The 16,666-nt window shown below is 38.2% G+C and overlaps 1 long non-coding RNA gene across 1 annotated transcript; it reads left to right on the top strand.

Annotated features, from left to right (window-relative positions):
• Positions 1 to 393: 393 nt before the first annotated feature.
• LOC136424456 (uncharacterized) lies at positions 394 to 14,829 on the top strand. The gene is made up of 2 exons (XR_010753891.1): positions 394 to 790; positions 14,238 to 14,829. It is a non-coding gene; the product is annotated as an uncharacterized lncRNA (long non-coding RNA).
• Positions 14,830 to 16,666: the final 1,837 nt, after the last annotated feature.

The following is a 16,666-nucleotide window of genomic DNA, read 5'->3' as shown; positions in this document are numbered from 1 at the left end:
TCATCATCATATAAAATAAAACAGAGTTATTCTTACTTCTAAAGGATTACTATAGGGACTTTTGAATGATAAAAGTTTAAGATGAAGTGTTAATTCTTTTCCTTTGTACCTTCCCTTAATAGTCCCTTCCCTCATATGTTGTTTAAAGTGTACCATCCCCTAGCTAAGCATTTTCAAGGACCGCTATGAGTCAAGAAATCGCTGAACCGAATAAGATCTCACAGATACCTCGCGATCTTTCAAAAGGTCATCTGAGGATGACTCAGTGAAAGTAAACGTCCTCAAAGACACGTATACCAACATCTTCAGATGAACCCCCCCAACAAAAAAGCTCGAGCCACCCCCTCAAGTGCACACTATCTCTTTTCCCTGATTGGCTGTCGCCAGGTAATGACGTCACCGGATGTCCAATGACGTCACTAGAAAGGGCGGGTTTGTTGAAGTGTTTGAATTTTGCTCCAGGTCCACCCTGTGGTCATTGTCTTTTATCAAAGCCGCTCCCTTTTCATTTCCGACAGACCACTCCTTGTTTTTCTTACAAATAAGCCGCCTTTACTCTCGAAGTCTTAGAACTAAAAAACGGTGTCTTACCTTAGCCAAAAGCCGGGCACAGGAGGAAGAAAATGCGGCGGCGACACTGGAGCTAGTCACCGTGGGCGGTGGAGATATTTCGCCGGTGACATAGCGAGCGGCTTTTAGAACCCAACGCGAGACAGGAAATATATTTTCAGACCCCGACTACGCCCCGCATTTCCGCCATTACTTCCTCATGATCTGCGCTGGAAAACGGGTAAGAAATTAAATAAGGACCAATTTTTATGCTTGTCGTGAGGTTAAGTTTCTGAATTATGTAATTTTTACCATGATTTTATCTGAAACGTTCGCTCGGTCAACTTAACACTTCTTTTAGCGACCTTACGGCTGTATTTGGAGGTCAAAGTATAGATTTACACGTGTTACATCATGTAGGTATCTAAATTCGCATTACGTGAAGTCGGTTCGTTTTTGTTCAGATAGTAACCCCCATTAACATTAATCCGTCAGGTTACATAAATCCGCCACTTTGAAAAACAGTACGTTTGAGAGATCTCCAGTGCAGCACCCCCCAGGTATGCACAGTACTAGTTTAGATATACAGGAGTGCATTATACTGGGAGAAGTTGGGTTGGAAATCTGTTTGAAAGTGTCTTTTCTGGGTGGCGGAATTATGTACCCTGGTGGAATTTTGTTTGTAGATGTTACCCTTACGTCCTAATATTTTGTATTACGCTTGAAATGTTATGACACGGATGAGTTAACAACGGGCGAACAGCCGTCTAAATACTTCGCCAATTTAGATGACCAGTACAACATTTACATTAGTCAGGCTTTATGCCTAAAAAGGTTCACGTAAAATATCAAATTTTGTCCTTTCATTCCCCAAATGTTTTAGCTATTACACGAACGATGTGACCACCAACAAATTTCAGTATGTAATACGGGTGTAATATTTGCCCCCTCCCCCTTTTAAGTATGGCATTTTGCCGACTTTACCACCCGTAGGTTACATATTCCCTCAATAGGGAAGTAGGCCTTACTAAAACATGTGTTTAGAGTGTATGCACACGTACATCTACTCGCGGAAGCTCTTTTATAAACTAGTATTGTACTAAGTTTATGTAGACTTTTATTGGGGGTCGGGGAGGGCACCGTTTTCTTTTGTCAATTTCTCATACGACATTTCGAGTTATTCTAAATCTATATTCTAGCAGTATTTCTTGTCCAAGTACCACACTTGAGACATTATACATTCATTAGAAATACAATGATTTGTACATTATAGTGCTTGAATATCGCCATTTTGTAAACACATTTTTGGAGAATATTCTGCCCCCTATATAACCTCAACCGGGCCTTCCTAAGGCGTTGTGGACAGTAAAATTCATCAAGAGCGCCCGCGGTTGGGGCAACATCTCTTCTCGGTAACTCAGGGGGCAAGCGAAGCCCTGTGCTGACCAAATTCTCCTGGCAAATTTTTCTTCCTATTTGACGAAACTGTACTTTTTTTCAGCCAGCGCTAGCGTACTTAGTATGGTGTGGACTATGCCCTTTGTGTGACAGGTGCCACACACAGAGTACAAAAATAGCTCAGGTTATATCTTTGACCGGACTTAGGACCTTGTTAAAAGGTCGGGCATAATTCATAAGCCTGCTGCATTTGCCTGACACGGAATATACAGTGGTCATAAAAGATAGAACTAGAACTATACTAGATTCCAATTGTAGCTTACATAAAATTTACTCAGTGTCAAAAATTACAGCCACGCTATAAGTGTAAACAATGTTCAAATGTTCACTTTTGTAAAGATTATTATTTATCACATTGTGGCCCATGCATTAAGAGTCCTGACATATTAGACTAGTTTTTTTTTCAAGCCCCATAAGTATTAGCTATAGACCTTAGGACTGGTGTTTTAAAATACAAGTCCTCCACTTTTTCCGTAATGCCGGAAGCTACGTTAACATTAGTTCACAGGGGAAAATACTATCGAAGATTTAGAAGAGAATATTCGAGTTACATAAAGACAATTCAAACTCTACTACTGGATAAAATCCGGAGATTTAATTCTATACGGTTGGAAGTGTCTTTGTATATTGTTTACCTGGATGTCTTACCTTGATAAACGAATATTCGAGTTGTTTTACGTCTATTCGTGTCCGTATGCTAAGCCCCCTTACTCTAAACGTAACGAATACTACTCACAATACTAATGAAATAATTCTCAGATGAATTAAAAGAACAGATACAATCAATCAATCTATCAATAACAATGACAAACCAAGGCGGTTTTGATTTAAACCTCCTTGGACAAACTGATAAAAGACAACAAAATGCTTCTTGATATTAGTAACATACTATGAATCGAAATCCAGCAGATAGCGAACCTTCCCTGCAATATACCACAGAACATGGTAGGGTGTATTTGAAGAATTTATCTGAAAAAGCCCGTTCCAACCTACTACTCAGTTAACCTTTACTTGTCCCAAAAACTAACATAATTCTTTTTCAACCCCAAATATACTGTCAATACTAAACGCTTTCATTTTCACTGCATTTTCTTACGTATGAACCGCTCAACACTAGCACATGTATACAATTTACATACACAACTCTAGATATGACGTTTTTTTTCGATTTCTCTTTCATCCCGGCTTGCCCAACCAAACTTTAATACTGTAATGTTACTACTGTTCTTTCATTGGTCATTGTTAGCTTTGATTTTTACTTTGTCTGCTACCACTGTGATTTGTACCTTTTAATGTTCTTGTTGATCAAGAAAAAATCAAACTAACTAAATGCGCACTATGTAGACGACGATTTAGACAGTGTTTATCCACATACCCATGCCCAAATCTGTAAAGCTTAAGGGACACTGTGACACAGACATGACAGATACGATGGTAAAATTGTCTTGTCTTTATGGATCTGTCTGCTATTTCTACGTACATCACTGGGGTTTGATTTTTTTTTAGGCAGTGGCTAATAAAAAGTCCCACGTTTTTAGTGATAAATAGGTTTTGCGATTGTAGTCAAAGTTTTTCCTTAGGTTTTGTAGAGGGTGAAATCTCGGGAAGATTGCTTGAATTGTTTCAAAAAGCTTTCATCCTCATAATAAGGACATTTACAAATGAAATGTATTTCATTTCCCACTAATCCGTTGTGCATTATCTACTTCTGTGTATACATGAATGGTAGTTTTCTTGGATATCAAGTATTTTCTTATCATGTAGCTTTGTGTGTATGTAAACACATATCTGAACAGTATACAAAATGCCATATTGTAAGGAGCAAATATTTCACTCGTATCATGGACAGAAATTCGTTGGTGGTCGCATTGCGTGTATTTAAACACGCGGATGTTTTGCATGTTTGGCATTTAGTGTTGACTACTGTACTAAAGATAGGATACTGTCATTTTAGTGAACGGCCAATCGGCAAAACAAGTTTTGATTCGTTTATGTTGTAAACCACCAAGACCATTTTTTGTTCTTGATGAAAAAGAACCAAAGAAGCGATTTTATTGTTAAAGTATATTCTAAAATTCAGTTACATAAAGGAACAAAACTTATCAACAAGGCTGAAATACGACGATATGTCAATCCAATTCAAGATAATTCACAATCGCAAGAAACTAATCGAATGTACAATATCACATTCGATAAAGAATTGAATTGAAAACTATATGTTTAGCATTCCATTGTATCCATACAATTGTTTAATTTTCTACATTTAGAATTCCATTCAATCTTAAATATTATAGCAGCCGGGATTTTATCGGCAAAACACAAAGTTAGTGAAACAGTAACAAAGCAAAGGAAAATTTTCAAATTTCAACTGGCAAACGTCGCCATATTTACGGAGATTTTAACAAAAGAAGGCATTAACACGTTGATGAAGGTTAGACATCCAGGTAATAAGATACGCCAAAATAGTTACTCAAGCAACTGGATAAAATTTTGAAACAGTCAGACGTTTCAGATAGCATCCGCTGTCTTTCGTCAGTGACTAAGGACAGATCTGGTAGAACTAGGTTTTTATACCAAACCTCTGAATGGATATGTTAATGATAAAGACAATTTCAGAGGGTTCAATTATCCTTTTAAAAGGCCTTTACATTTCTTGCACCTTTATACCCGGTGCTTAAACGTAGAGGTCGCCTTGTGAAGAATAACATACCAAATTATTCGTGAAACTGGTTAAGATATAGGTATGGCTTCTCGCTTTCTTGTACATGTGTATACAAATTGCTCATTTTTTCAGTAGCAGCACGATAATAAATGAATACTTCTACACAGGATTGTGCCAATGTTACCACAAGTAAAATATACTTTGACTGAAATACTTTGATTTTTTTAACTAAAAGAAATGAGAGAAATAGCTTCGTCTGTAAAAAATCACGCTTTATCTTTGACACAGTTTTAAACAAAGGTGTTTCCCTAGCATGAGGTTGATATATGACTACTTATACACGCAATGTGTAGGTAAATGTGTTTTAGCTGAAAAACTTTAATTTTTGAACGACAAGAGCTCAGATAGCCACGCCTGAAAAAAAAATCCCGCTTGATCATTGACATAGTTTTGAACAAAGGTGTCTTGTCATTTTTTTTACTAGTAGGACTAAAATATGAATACTTCTACACGCGGTTTTGCCAATGTTACAACATGTTCATGTACTTTAGATGAAATACTTTTTGAACTAAAAAAAAAGAAAGAAAAATAGCTACGTCTGTAAAAATCACTCTTTATCTTTGGCACAGTTATGAACAAATGTGTTTGCTCATTTTTTTCACTAGTAGGACTCAATATATGAATACTTCTACATGCGATTTTGTCAATATTACCACAGGTAAATGTGCTTTGGTTGAAATACTTGAATTTTTGAACTAAAAGAAATGAGATAAATAGCTATGCCTATAAAAAAATCACGCTTTATTTTTGACACAGTTTTAAACAAAGGTGTTGGTTAATTTTGTTCACTAGCAGGAGGTTAATATATGAATACTAGTACTTCTTCACGCGATTTTACCAATGTTACCACAGGTGAATGTGCTTTGGCTGAAGTACGTAAATTTTTGAACTAAAATAAATGAGATGAATAACTACGCCTGTAAAAGATCACGCTTAATTATCTTTCACACAGTCTTGAAAAAAAATGTTTGCTCATTGTTATTCACTAGCGATTGTAACAATAATACAACAAGTAATTGTGTTTTAGCGTAAAGACTTCAATTTTTAAACTAAATAAATGAGACAAATAGCTACGCCTGAAAAAAAATCACGTTTTGTCTTTGACACAGTTTTTAACAAAGGCCGTGGAAAATTCCAGCTTTACCCCACCACGCGGTGACTCACAGTCTGGTATTGGATACTTCCGCCAGCTGTCCCTTATCCCTTTCATTTTGCAAAATGGACGAAAAAAAGGGAAGCTAACACCCTGAACAATAGACACGAAGGATGCGACACAGGAAAGCCATGTTAAGGGGGTACTAGTGGGAAGAACAGAATGTCAGAGGTATATTCTGTTTTAACCAATCCACCTGCGCTGAAAGATTACTGTGCAATGTAACGTTCTGTAGCTAACAAGACACTAGCTTGCATCTAATGCATTCTTTTTCTTGGATAAAGGCTATCAAACACCCTTAACAATAGACATGCTTCAAACGGAAAAGCCGTATTAAGGGGTTGGAACAAGAAAATTCCATAATTATAGGTTTATTCTATTAAAACCCACCCGTGCTGAAAGAAATACAATCTAACGCTCTATATCTAGCAAGTACACATCCAACACAATAGCTTGCATCTATTGCATTTTTTTCAGGAATGAAAGCTAACACTCTTAAACAACAGACATGTTTAACACGGAAAAGCCGTGTTAAGGGGTTGGGAACAACAAAACATCATAGATATATTCTGTTTTATCAAACCCACCTGCGCTGAAAGAAGTACAATATAGCGTTCTACAGCTAGCAAGTACACATACAACGAAATATCTTACATCCATAATGTATTTTTTTATTGGATGAATATTTTGTATACGAAAATGTTTTTATTTCGATAAAGCGGCCTTTCTCTAACAAAAAAACTTCATAACTTGTTTTAACATTCTTTTATGCGAATCATACTCGTTTACATGGTCAAATATTGTGCTGAAATTTCTTCCTAAAAAGAAAATGGCGGCTATCTTTGACGCCGGAATTATACACAAGGATAGGTTACAGAAAAATTCATTTCTACAGTCACAAAAGACCAAATCTGGCTATTTATATGTATTTTGGTCATCACCACAATTCAAAGAACGTTGCAGAGTTCAAATGAGAAATCAGATTTTAACCAGAGATTAGATTTGTCGCGTCAACAATAGGGTTTAAAGGTTGTTCTTGTTAAGACTGAACTGGGGATAAAAGTATACAGGAAAAGACATTTGTATAGTCATCATCGGAGAAAACAGGCTATGACATGTATTTTTGCAATCCTAACACCTTGTGGCTTCCATGTGAAGGATCAAAATGGTAATTCAAGACGATATTTGTAGCGTTAAACTTAACATATTAAAGGACATTGTCTCAGTAGGAATCTGTATGTCTACAAATATATTTTTCTAGTTCAAATTTCAAGTTCATTACACCCGTACATACTAACATCAACATATGTTGTATGACACTTGGGGGTCTTACATTTGGAAAATGAAAAAGAAAATTGTGCTAATTCTTTCAAATTTGTAGGTCTCTAAAAGAAATCACTTGCTCTACGAATGCTTTAAAATGGTGTTTTTCTGTGTTTGATTCGAAAAAGAGAAAAGTGACTAGGTATAACGTTATGTGTTTAAGATATCTAAAACGTATCTGGTGCATTTTTAACATATACGACTCCTGTGTCAACATATACGAATTGAGTTTTCAAAGTGATAGGCATTTCAATTGCAAGTTGGCTATTTCTCAGAACCTACAACGTACCGCAACTGTCTTTGATCATAATTCTTACAGTTTAACTGTACAGAAACAAAAAATAATAATTTGGATTACATATAGATATTGCTTTAAATGTTTAACATTCAACATGAATAGCTGATGTCATTGTGTCTATTGTATCACTTTTCAAATTAAAATGATTCACACGTTGTAACTACGATTTCATATATAACACCCATTTGTGTTATAATTTTGTGTAATGTTCACGTTATTGCTTGACACAGATGAACTCAAGTTTTAGTTATTTTTTCATCATAAATTTGTTGTTATTATCTTTTTTTCGCATTTTTTTTCATTTTTTTTCGTAAAGATTATTTGGGAAGGGTTTTCGTGTTTTCGTCGAAAATCAGGCTTCCTGAATCGTCTGTTTATTTTCCTTGTCGCATTGTCATTGAGAACTTCCTGTCACAAGTCTTTCTGGAAACCATTGACGATTTCCTGTTTTTGTCAACCATGTGATACTCAAATGTTTAACTTCAACTTTAACCTAACAAGTGAAAAATGAGGTAACCTATTTTTTCTTGTGTTTTACTTTTAGATTTCTCTCTCAATGAATATCTGAATTAGATTGATATTGAATTTAACCTATTATTTTCAACAAGATTTATTCATCAAAGGAATAGTTGCAATTGCAAATGAATAGATTTAGAAATAAATTTGACAGAAAATGCAGATGTGAAAGTGGTCACATCAGCCGTGCGATACGTCTATACGACAGCGACTTTGGGGGTATTCTAGTTGGGACATGTCGTAGAAGAATTGTACAAACTTAAGCTGTTGCAATTGCAACATTTCATACAATTACATTTTGAAAACAAAAACATTTGAAAGTGGTCACATAGGTCGTGCGATAGGTCTACGACAGCGAATTTGAGAGTATTTTAGTCGGGACATGTCATGAAAGTATTATATTCACCTTGAAGCTCAGCCAGTAGGTACCCTTAGGGGTAATGAGGCTGTACATATGTCTTGTAACTGAAAATATTAGCCTGGGCGCCATCTTGGTTGGTTTTCCGCGGCTACCATACTCCTAGCCATACGTTTTTAGTGAGCGAGTATGGGAGCCAGTATTATAAAAGGATGGTACCCAGGCTATAAAATTGTCGTCATTTTCTCTTTTTGTTTTGTCAGGGCCTCGCTGAAAATCCAACCACAAAAACATCGCCCGACGTATCTAATTGTGAATTTTTAGGAAACGACTTTCCAAAAGATTTTTACCTTTCTACTAGTTGTTTGTACTTTGTATACAGTATGAGGAAATAATAGTAAGTACATGTCACTGTAAGATTTATTCTTAACTTAGAATAGTTATTTAAGACATTGTTGAACCATTTGATTAAAAATAGGTAGTCTGCCAACAAATTACGTCATTCAGAAAAAATAGGTTAATAGAGCGAGTTGTGACTGGGATAAGTTTAAGGTAGTTGCGTCACTTCCAATCAAATTGCGCAACTGAAAAAGGGAACCAACATTCTAAACCTCACAAAAATGAACAATACTTAAAAAGTTCTGTGTTTTTGACAAATCTTATAACATGGTAGCGTAGAAAGTACGTGGAAAGCACAGATTTATTTTTATAACTCCCCCTTGAGAAAGTGGAATGGTTTGCTCCGCGTACCACCGCCCACCTTTATCGTTTAAAAGAAAGTCGTTGGTGTCGCCATGTGCTCTGCTGCGGTCAGTCTGCACTAGGACATCAGACACTGGCCGGGCGGCACAACAGGCTGCGACTGACTAGACCAAATCTTTGTGTCTCCACATTTGGTAAGCAAAATTCTCTTTAATTATTCATACCATATCTAAAAAGGTAGTGATACAAGATTTATTAATGGCGTAACAACAGGGAAAAGAAATGAGGAAGAATTTTTGGTTCGTTGTTGTTCTTTCAGAACTGTTTAGACAATGGTAACGGACGAGCGACATATACTTTAACTACGTCTCCTTTTTCGTCTGTGAAACCTTCACTTTTCTTTGCTCTTTTACTTTACGTCTATTTTACAACCATTTAAGGGTATGTATCTAAAACTTTAGTGTACCTAATAGTTGTTTTTTTTAGACGTAGGTTTGCTTCGAGATGATTTCACTAAAACTGGGGCACCTTTGAAAAGTTTGTCAGCCAAAATTGTACCAGGAAAGCATATGGTTATCTTTAATGATTGTTGGGCGGGTGCTAGACATAGCGGTATGAATCACACTCGAATGAGTCACTATGGGGGAGGGCGGGCTTGCAGTACGTCTGGAAAAATAAAACCCCGAATTTACCGCCATTTTTGCCTGATGCTGAAAACAAGTGTTATCAATTTTGTTTAGAGAGGTTCAAGTGAACATTTCCTTTAATGGTTTGATCGTATGAGCGGAATCTGAGGGGAGAAATTTTATTTCCGTGTTGGGCTCTTTGTTTTGACTGGTTGTGGGGCTGAAAATAGCGGCAGATTCGTCGGTGGGTGAGTCATACCCGGGAATGAGTCACCGGTTCCTGGGGACGAGACGGGCGGTATGGCCGCCATTTTGGGTAGAAGTAGGCTCGTACACCAGACATTGTCGACGAGTTTGAAAATAGCTGATTAACAGTCAGAGTCACAAATTACAGTTTCATTTCAAGCAAGAACTGCGAGGATAAATGTGTCATTCACGCTTATTGGTGTAGTGAGGAGCTAGACTATTTTCTTCAATGTCGGGAACCTTTGCTGGAGGCTGATGTTTTAGACTAATTTCATAGTTGGCATTCGATACTCTCACATGTGAATGTGTTGAGTAATAGGTCAAAAAGCGAGGCGGGGATGGTTGACATGCACTAGGGGTGAAGGGTTTACCAGTATTTCATTTGCTGGAAACAGATGGGGCTACTTTAGGGTTTATCGAGCACCCAGTGTGTGCGTTTTTGATAGGGGTTGGTGAATAACTATCGAATAGTGCGCGCCTTGGTCGTATTTGTTGACCAGAAGGTGGCCGAATCTCAAAATCCGTCGTCAGAGACTCCAGCGTAATTTTCTCAAATCAACCCCGTCACATTGAACGGGGCTCAGGAATCTGTGAATATCGCGCAATGACCGAGAGAACGGCGCATTACTGCAGAATATGGATTTAGAGCTCGCACACTTGTCGGCGGATCATTTTTTTTTTCTGCTGTGCACGTGTGACATGGGCATTAGCCACGGTTGAAATTTGAATATGTTTGCAACAAAATAATAGATGCCCATTGAGCCTATACCTAGCATACTATCAGTTTGAAGTTTAGAACATAAGAAAGTCTGGTTCCTCCCGTATTCAGCTTCTTTCTACATGTTCTAAGCAGACCGAATGGCCCCGCCTATCATTTCTTTGTTGAACAAGAGTGAATACAAACAATGGTCTTCCTGTGTGCGCTTGGTGGATCGAAATGGCGAGATTTCAAATGTGACCTTGTAGTCGAGCATACACACCTATGCAATTCTTAAGACTTCAGTTCTTCAACGGGGCATTTTGTACCCTTTTTTTTCAACTCATTGACAACTTTTTGAATGTTTCCTTGTACTTTCAAGATAAGCCCTTTAGAAATTGTATCATTTAATAGGGTGCAGTTTGGGCGGTTCCACCTAAATCGCGATCCTGGCGGAAGTTGTATGAATTACAGTCGATTTGACCGTGGCAAATAAACAATGACTTCTCGGAAGCCGTAAGTTTCGGGACGGTACCAAATGAAATTCTTGGGGCTGTGCTGAAAGTTCACAGTTCCGTTCCAAAATTTTGTCGTCTCTCATTTTAATTTCTTAGCCAGTTTGTCACTTTTGTTATCAACCTTCTTTGATAAGAAATAATAATCTAGGTTTTCACATATCACAATTTTTCTGGCTTGCCCTTTTGCGTTCTGACGAGTTGGCAGTAAAGGAAAATGCATCGATGAAACACAAAAGGTTGCGGCGTTGCCTCGGGCATAAAATTATGACATATTGGGTTTTGACGTCATGACTTTGTGGGTACCAGAGGCCATACACGTATTTCAATCAAACTTGCATTCATTTTTAACAAACATTAATATGTCAGGTTTTGAAATATTTGATATGATTGCTCCAAAGAAAATTCTTCAAATATCATTAACAATGTTGAGTTTGGCACAAAATTGTGCTTCACATACCAAGGTGTCAGTGGTTCAAAGATTACGTCAAAGAAAATGTCACCTGTGTAAACCGCAAGGTCATCTGAGGGTGACTGTTAGGGGTGGGGATGGGTGGGGTACGGGTCAAACTAAGGGCTGGGCCCGTCATTTTGAAAGGTCAAATGGGTTCAGTCTTCAAACCTATAAAGGTCACTGAACGCTTAGTTCCATCAGCAAAGAGCATATTTAACTAGGCTGTGTGTATTTGTGTGTATGTGTGTGTGTGTGCGTGCTTGTGTCTGTGCATGTGTTTGTCTGTGTGTGTGTGCGTACGTTTGTGTGTGCGCGCTTATTTGTGTGTGCACGTGTGTCGTTTGTGTCTCGTGCGCATGGCTCTTAGCTTCTTACAGCATAGCTCATGCAAGAAGCCCCCCCCCCCCAACTGAAATGGCTTAAAAATGGCCTTGGTGATATTGACGCACTCTGAGGACGTGTAGTGGTTGCGTAGTGTTCATTCCTTCGTCTTGATACACGTCAGTTGTTTTTGAATCGTGGAATTCAGGTTGTTGAAACGCTTTCCAGCCGCTGGCAAGATCTAACGCCAATGGTGTCCATTGACGTCAGGCCGCACCTACCTGTTGCACGGGTTGCAATAGCAAATAGCGACATCTGGCGACTTTATCCTAATATGCAGTCAAAACGACGTACCGTCAATTTTCTCAGTAAAATGTAAAACAAAATCGTTTATCAATGCATTAATGTTGGACAAGAGAAAACATTTTACTAGATGCACAAAATTTAGCCCATATTCTTGTTTCTAAGTCGGTCTTTTCTAAGTCATTGAATATTGGAATTCTTAAAGGCGGTAAGGGCTGAGTTTGACGTCACTGGGCCGTGACGTAAGTCAAATGATCCCAATGAAATCGCGGTTGTTCCTTTCAATACACTTCTCTATTGGAGCACAGGGAATTGTGTTAACTACTAGCGTTTTCCGTCCCTCTCTTGCGATGCTCGTGACATCACAAACCTATGACATACATGCGGTCTTAATTGTTCTCTTTCAAATGGCCGTTAACAATTCGCTTTGAAGTAGCGACATTAGTACCCTAATGAAATAGTCTACGTCAAACGTAATGAGCATCGTCATTCATTATCGTGCATGTACGTAAGCGTTTTGCAGGAGTGGGTTCTTCCTTTTTATATGGCGTGCTATATAAGCAGGAGCAACAGTTAGAAAGTCCATTTCTAGCGGAACAGATTTTTTTGGCATGTGAAGGTAGGTAAGCTTAATATTTGCTGGACTATCAAAGGGAGTGTTGAAAATGTGTTTTTATATAACCAGGATAGATACACGGCCACACGCCTAGACCAGTGGCTGTTTTGTTGTCTTTTTTATTAATTTCGCTGTTGGACAGACAAGGGCGATGCGGCACTGTACTTTCATAACTTATTCTAACTGTGCCACGTACAGAGAACAGTAAACCCATTTTTACACCTAAAGGCACAACATCAGTGGCCAGGTGGTCAGGGGATTCAAACCCGGGACTGCTGGGCTCTGGGCCGAACACCCTGCCGTTACGCCACACGACCCCACTGTGGCACTATGGTCATGGCCTTCATTTCCCGATTAGAACGGTTTGGGGAGGACGGAATCCGTTGTTTTGTTGTCGACACTGTATTCGTCAATGGTGGCATAGTCATTTGGTGGACAAATTCAAGGTCTTCTTTTGTGTCAGTGCAGTGCATTTTGGTTCAAAGTTCAAACATGTCTTTTAGCACTGTTAATTATGTACGATTGTAGTACCTACTGAACTTCCTACAAAATCTGTATTTCCTTGAATAAATTGGTCCAGTCAGTGGAGACCTAGCCTTGTTTGCCACAAAGAACATGGGGGGTCCCTGTCTTGGTGAACATTTGTTCAATTCGCCAGTGAAAATGATTTTTTTGGGCGTAAGGACACAATTTTATATCTCCATATTTGGAAATATGCCTTGAAGTTCCGGGTTGATGATGAGTATTATTTATTGTATATGCAGATATGATTAATAAACCTGGACACTATTTATAAAACACTATGTGTAGATCAGAATGGGAAGAACGTAGGATTCTTTTCTTCGCATTTCGAACATCTACTCAATACAACACTGATTTCATACGGCGGCTAGTATCGAAGTCACCAAACCTTACAACGAAAACAGAATGAATTGATATGTAAGATCATACAATTCATTTCATTGGGTATTTAATTGGGTATTGCGATGGTACAAACATGCAGGGTCTCATGGCAAGAGAATATGGCCCTTCGATTATACCGAACAAGAAAGCGAAGATCTCATCGAGTCATATCATACCTCCGTGAAATAGTTAGAGTTTTTTGTAAATTTCTTGTTTTATTCATCATTATGAATTCTTGCTAATTCTGTCTATAGTAGAGTAGTAGAGTAGAAACCTTTATTTTCCTTGGATGGCCCTATGCATTTTCCTACCTTCCTGCAAGGCTTCGTAAATGTAAACCATGGCCAACTTCACTTCCTGCCACTCAGATTAAACGACTTTAAACCTGGGACACACACAAAGACAAACAAACATACAGACAGACCGAAAGCAAATTATTCACCAAACGATTTCAACACGCTTCCTTTTTCTCAACAGGAAACAGGATGCAGGAGCAGAACCGGGGAAAATGGAGAAGAGGAAGACGACAACTTCATGAAGATCGGACGACACAACAGCACTCGAGCTCGTCAGAGATTCTACAGTAGTCCTGCAGAGCCGTTCACACTCAACAACGTCTACGGTGGACCAGAGAAGCCAGTTCCAATCGGAAGGGAACATGGTTATTGTGCGCTACAGAGGCAGTGATGTCAGTTTGTTGTGTGACACGAGACGACAACAACTAACATCACTGCCAAGGAAACGCACGAAAAGGCTACGGAAAGCGGCAAGAGCGGCAGCTAGCGGTTTCCCCAGAAAGAACAGCCAGCTGAACCAGACATTTACAATGGTTCTCCTCATGGGCAGATTTTCAATAGATATTGTATTACAATTCATTCTTATGCGTTGTGAAAAAGAGGAATTGTTACAAATCTGGGAAACTACATTAAACGCAAAATGATCATCAATAGTCTAAAAGATAATGATAATGACGAACATGTTCATGGTAAACAAATTCAAGGAATTCGAAACCTTAAACACAAGATACTTTTTCATTGCAGTAGTGAAATAAAGGTAGTAATTCAAGGTATTTTTTTTCTGCACAGGATTTGATACTTAACAGAGACAAGTATCCAGCCATACAAAGTACAATGCAAATGATAGTCTTGACGGAGTTTCAAGAAATCAAGTATCCTAACATTGTGTTACGTTAAACGTTTATATATCAATGCACATATTATGTACATCCATCATACATGTACATGTTACCGTATACTATATATTTTCCATACTCTTGCTCAACCCAACCCCCTCTTAGCTTTACTGTTGATATTTTCATATACACAAGGACCCCAAAACATAACTTTCTGGGCGAAAGTAAGGAAGAAAGGTAGGCTGCTCCCTTGATCGGAGAATTCTGTCAAGTGAGTGGATGAGTACTGTATTGGTTCCTAACACCGGCTAACAATTGCTCAGAAAAGTGTATATGCATAGTATATCTGGACGGGAGAACTGGCGCATCCCCGTCTTGTATGACAGCCAACGAAAGGGTATATCACCCCGTAAGGGGCGGTATAACCCCGTCGTAGCCAAAGCACGTCGACAGATGATTGCATACACACACAGATCCCGAAACATAACCTTGGCAAAAGTAAAGAAGCAAGGAAGGATGATTCCTTGATTGGAGAATTATGGCAAGTGAGTGCTTTAATACAACTGCTTAGGTTACTAACGCCACCTGGCGATTGCTCCGGTTAAGTGTCCGAAACACACGTATGGATCTCGAAAACATAACATCATTGTTAAAAGCATAGAGGGAAAGAAGGATGCTTTCTTAATTGGAGATTTCTGGCAAGTGATTGAGTGTCTTCCAACTGTATCGGTAACGCCACCTCCCGATTTCTTTGAAAAGTGCACTAAATTAGACTTGCCAGATACGTATGTTACGCACACCCAATCTACCATTCGTTTTAACGTTGTGGTTTATGGCTCGTGCTATTACAATTGTGGCTTGTATGGTGTCGCTTCTCTATTGAGCGGTTTCGCAATAACACGGACCGTTGGCTCAATATCTTTCTATTTATAACAGGAACCCGTTTCCTGTGGTTAAACATTAATCAGATTAAATCGCACGTATGCGAGCTGTCATGCCGGCGTATGTTCGCCAAAATTGGATTACATTGTAAAGCTATAGATCATAAATAATGCGGTTTTTGTTGAGCCTTATGGGGGAATGGTCGCATACGTCAAAATAGGTGATTGTACCGTTGTTATTGAGCAACATTTGACTAGGTAGACAGGCCACACCGTAGAAAATGATTTTTTTTGGTGGCTTTTTAACGATCGAGAGTGAATGTATGAATTTTTAAAGCAGAATAGTTCGAGCGGTTTTACTAATTAGCTACGCAATATTGCTGTTATGTATTGTCTGCATTTTAATTCATTTAGGTAATGCTAAAAGTACATTATCCTAAATTGACTGATTGATCGATTGATTGATTGATTTATTATATGATCTGGCATTATTTTTAGAGAGATTGAAAATGTCTGGACTTTGTATCAACAATTCTGATATCATGTTTTCGTCATTTTGTATGATGTAAACATAGTGAATATGAAATACGAAAAATGTGAGCAATGTTAAAGTTTCTGTTGAAATATCTGTTTTCTTCTTTACTAAAATCATTTTGATAAGGCAATGTATATGTAATGCATATAAAATTTACAGAATCAAACATCAGAATTTTATGGCCTTGCTGTCTTTACAAAACCTCGCGTCAATCAAACCTTTCTATACCTTCGTCGCTTAGCAACAGTGAATGTCACTAAGGTGTTTTACAAGGGATGCCTGCAATGAAGAGAATGTGATTCTTGCTACCAACAGCAATAAGAAGAAACATGTCACAGCCACAAAGGCTTCTCGTTAG

The sequence above is a fragment of the Branchiostoma lanceolatum genome, chromosome 18, assembly GCF_035083965.1.
Source record: "Branchiostoma lanceolatum isolate klBraLanc5 chromosome 18, klBraLanc5.hap2, whole genome shotgun sequence".
Taxonomy (NCBI): Eukaryota; Metazoa; Chordata; class Leptocardii; order Amphioxiformes; family Branchiostomatidae; genus Branchiostoma; species Branchiostoma lanceolatum.
This window is presented reverse-complemented; position numbering and strand designations above follow the sequence as displayed.